This window comes from Periophthalmus magnuspinnatus, chromosome 16, assembly GCF_009829125.3.
Source record: "Periophthalmus magnuspinnatus isolate fPerMag1 chromosome 16, fPerMag1.2.pri, whole genome shotgun sequence".
NCBI classification, from domain to species: Eukaryota; Metazoa; Chordata; class Actinopteri; order Gobiiformes; family Gobiidae; genus Periophthalmus; species Periophthalmus magnuspinnatus.
In genome coordinates this window covers 28,012,605-28,017,543 of record NC_047141.1, presented here as the reverse complement: position 1 = coordinate 28,017,543, position 4,939 = coordinate 28,012,605, and positions in this window count along the sequence as shown.

Sequence of the window (4,939 nt, the reverse complement as noted above, 5' to 3'; positions counted from 1 at the left end):
GGACCACGGCGGCTGTGACCGGCCCACACAGTCTTTCCTCAGCCCGGACGACCTGGAGCGGGTCAAAGCCGTGTGCTCCCCCAAAGGAGGCAAAGTGTACGAGGAGAACCTGTGCATCAGCCAGGAGCCCTTCACGTTTGTGACGGTGCGGAGCGAGCCCGGGACCTGCGGCATCCGGAGAGTCACGCGCGAGAAGAAGCATCTGATCCTGGCCTGTGAGGTGCTGGACAACCGCTGTCTCCCGGTACATTTCGAGGGGAACCCGACCGACCTGAAGCCCAGCAGCAACGCGCCAGGCTGCCAGGACCCACAGACCCGAGGGCGCGCTCCTGTGAGCAGAGGAGGCGTCCTGTGGGTGGCCTCAGTGCTCCTCCTGCTGCTCCTCATCTAAACCTTCATTTCATGGAGTTTGAAATCATATCATATCTCATTTATAAAGGGATATATATTTATAAACACATGCAGTGACTGTCAGGGCATTTCAGGGCATGTCAACATCATTTTTAAAAGCCTTTTGGTTTTGCTTTTAAAATGCATTTGTATTTTGTTTTATTGAGACTTTAAACTTGAACACAATGCACCTTGACTTGAACTCAAAGAAGGATGTTTTCAGTGTCAATAAATATAATCTTTTATACTTTTATACTTTAGTGTGTGTGGTGCAAATCTGCTGTCTGCTGCAAAACATATTTTAAATGGACATAAACCTTTTCAGTAGTTTAGCATGAATAATTCACCACATAATTCTAAAGGTTCTTTTTCCATCTGAGCTGACACATTGCTGCTCTATAATCTCTATAATCTTGTCTACCCTCCAGTACTGATGCTGAAAGGTCTGATGTGAAGGCCAAAGATGTACAGTGTTGGAAAGAAAATGTGAATGCATAAAAACACCAGCAGATGGCAGCAGAGGTTTTGTTTCAACCTGGAACTGACGTTTTTGGCTGATGGTGTTAAAGTTCACTGTTGCATATGATATAAACATAAAAACATTCAAATACATTTATATTTTCGTACTTATTTCTTAGTCATTTACATATCTGTTACAAATATACATAATTTAACTGCAAACAAATCTGTACCTTGCAAGACGAGGGAGTTACCTCCTTTGTCATCTCAATCATGTTATTTCAAGCCACTACAGTCAACTATTGTCTATTAAACAAGCCTCACCCATCCACCCATTAGACTATCAATGGGTTTCAAAAAGGATTAAAACATTTTGGATCATTGCCATAACGATTAACAATTCAAAACAAAATATAAAATGTTATCAATGGAGGAAAAGTCCTAAAAAGTGTTGCATGGGCCCATTTGTGGTTTCTGTAAAGCCTGAAGCGGCTGATTCATAAAACCACATACTAGACTGTATTTTCTATGTTTACTGAATGGAGGGACTAAACCAGAACTAAACCAGGACTGAACAAAGACTAAACATGGATCTGAGCCAGGTCTAAACCCAGGAAATCCAGGGTTGAAGTAGGATTAAATTGGGACTAAACTAAGCCTTTACCAGGTCTAAGACAATTTTAAAACCAGGTCTAAACCAGGACTAAACTTGAAATCATTAATCACACACCTATAAACTAAGACAAAACCAGGGTAATTGGGACTAAACCAGTTCTAAACCAGGACTAAAAGTACAAACCAGGACACAATCTCTGCTAAACTGGTACTAACCTAGTCTAATCTAAACTAAACTAGGACTATATGGACCAAAAACCAGGACTATAGGACAAATCCAGGCTAATACTGGGACTAAACCAGTACTAAACCAGGTCTAAACCAGGTCTAAACCAGGTCTAAACTAGGACTAAATCAGCTTTAAAGTAAATGAACAATAGGACTAAACCCAGATACAGCTACGCAGTTATGTTCACATGTAATTGAGGAAAAAGAAAGACTTTTCCAGGATTCCAGGACCTGCCAGGATCATAAAAGAATAATTTGAGGGTGAGAGGAGGTGCAGACCAATGGGATAAAAACTTGATTAACTTTTGGAGCAGCGCATTGAAAATCCCACATTGTAAAAGTGAAAGTATGGGAACATAAACTTGTTTTTCTTCTCACTTTTTAGGTTGAAGTTGTCCTATTTTCATTCCTTATTTTAACTTTGGTGACTGGAGTTAGGACTTATTTGCACATAGTTGTTCTGACGCCAACATTTCACATCAATTTGATCTAAGAAAAAACAGTTCAATGTCATTTTTACATTTCTTTGGCAGTTATTTTTGTGCTTCCTGTCTCCTTCAGCATCTCCAGATCGAGAACCATCACTGTTATATTTTTCAGGCTATTGTTCTCCTGAGGAACAATAGTTTAAATATAACAAAACCTGCTTAAATGAGAATCTAGTCTGAATAGTTTTAGTATTTAGGATTATTTTTCAGACCAAGTTTAGTTTGTTTTCATACCTGACAGTTTCGACTGCTCATGTCCAGCTGATTTAAACAGGTTTTGGTGCTATCTTACCAGTGAAGGCAGGAAGACAGCGCCATCTGCAGTCCGTTTTCTTCAGGAGAGTATTCTAGGTGAGAGTAAAAAGGCGACAAAGAAGAACAGAAGCAACTCAAATCGGCCATTTTGGATCATCATTAAAAGAGAGGACCACATTATCATTGGGACAGAGGACAAAAACATCGTCGGAAATGTGCCCATGGGTCTTTAAACCGTGACGAGGGGGGCTGTTTTACTCTCACACACCTGGGAAACTGTCCTGAAGAAGTCGAGCTGCAGGTGGCGCTGTCGTCTTGCCTCCACTGGTAGAAAGATGGCGCCAAAACTTGTTTAAATCAGCAACCTCCTCTCCAACCAAAACCAAGGATAGAAAAGGTAAAAGTAATTGATTGAATGTGGAGAGTGGAGCGTATTCATGGTTCTCGGCAAGTTAAAAGATAATGTGTTGCTTCGGAATTGCTAATCGCCATGGCAACCGTCCTAATTTCTCATCAAACCATCTGAAACCCACGTAAAGCTTATCCGTAAGTCCAGATCTGTCTTTTTTTTTTTTCCTATCCCGTCCTCCATACAATCTTCGCATGCATTTTCTTCTTCATAATCCACTTAATCTCCATCTATTCTCTGACCTCCTCAGCCTCTCCCCTCTGAAAATGCACAAAAATGGAAAATGAAACGGAGCGAGAGCCAGACGCATGAATCACACCTCTTATAAAAACTCCAGAATGAGCATTTAACCTACAACAGCTTCGCCTTGTCTGATCTAACCGTGAGTCCGCTGTCCAGACTAACTCATAACAAATGAGAGCAATAATGAGGACCACAGAGTGCACAGAGGGGAGAGGGGCTTCAGGGGGAGTGTGGGGGGCTTCAGGGAGAGTGTGGGGGTTTTAGGGGGAGTGGGAAGGCTTCAGGGGGGAGTAGGGTTGAGGTCAAAATAAATGAAGTGTGAGATTGATAGGGATCTGAACATTTTATTTATTTTTTATCAACATTTGTAGTATGTGCTAGCAGATTTGGCAAGTTCTGACTCTATATATTCTCTCTAGACAACAGTCCAATAGCCTCTGTGCAAAGTGACACCCGGCAACGTCTCTGTTAGCGTCACTACTTCCTGTCCAGTTATACCTCTATGGGTTTTTTTTTGACAATTAACGCTACAATACACATATATTTAAAGATAAGGCAGTGGACAAGTTATAAACAACACAAATAAAATGAATACTTCTCCAGAGAACACTTGTGACACTGTGTTTAGAAAGAGAGCATCATGTCTCAGTGCTAATGCTAATGCTAATTTTGAGGCAGAATAAATGTTAAACTGTCCCAAAATAAAGTATTTACAAATAAAAATAATTGGGAAGTCTTTATTTTAACTCATTTGAATTTTAATAGGTTGTTTATTTAATGTTTTCCTATTTTAATAAAAGTGAGTGTTAGCTTTGTTTGCACAGTACAGAGCCTGTTCAAGTTGACAGTATTAAGACAGGCTGGAGGATTCATTTTATTTCCTTAAAACTTTCAACTGATTCAGTTGTTTCTGTTGAGCAAAATGCAGCAAATTGCAACAAATCTTTATCAAAGTCACTACATTTGGAGCTTTATAATACTTAAAATATGTGCAAAATACTTTTACTCTTTAAGTGTTTTAATACTTCTTAGGTAGATTTTTCCATATGTTACTTTTACTTTACTTGAGAATTTTTTTTTAATTTATTTATTGTTTTTATTATTATTCATTTATCAATTTTTTATTTTATTTTTTGTTTATTTTTATGTATTTATTTATTTTATTTTATTTTTTACTTGAGAATTTATTTATTTATTTATTTTATTTGATTTTTTACTTTATTTATTTATTTTACTTGATTATTTATTTATTTATTTATTATACTTGACTATTTATTTATTTTATTTATTTATTTTACTTGAGAATTTATTTATTTATTTTTATTCCAGAATTTGTACTTTTACTCAAGTAACAAAATTGAGTACTTCTTCCACCACAGGAAATGATGTTTTACCAAAATAGCTTCATAAGTGGTGGCCTCATTCAGTCACAAAGACGCTGTTGTTGTCGTCAGATGAAATTACTTTAAATTCAATATAACAAGTTTGTGCACCCACAGAAATGATGTTAAATGAATGTGTGGATTTTAAGTTTGTTTGTGTTTCACAGACACTCCATGTGAAATATAAATATAAAATTGTAGATTGTCCTGAGCCCATTATGAATGAGTAAGTTGTCTGCAGATTTCAACACCCTCTTATAGGATGAAGCAGGCACGAGCATGCACTTACAGAGACAAAGGGAAGAATTTTCTTATTTTTCATCTCGCCCTTTAACCGCGTCTGCATGACTGAACCTCCTGCGTCTCAGAGCTCAACATTTACACTGCAGAAAACAAACAGAACGGCATCACTCACAAATTATTTACAACTTAAGTCTGCTCTAAGGGGTCACAAGGTCCTGCACTTTTTC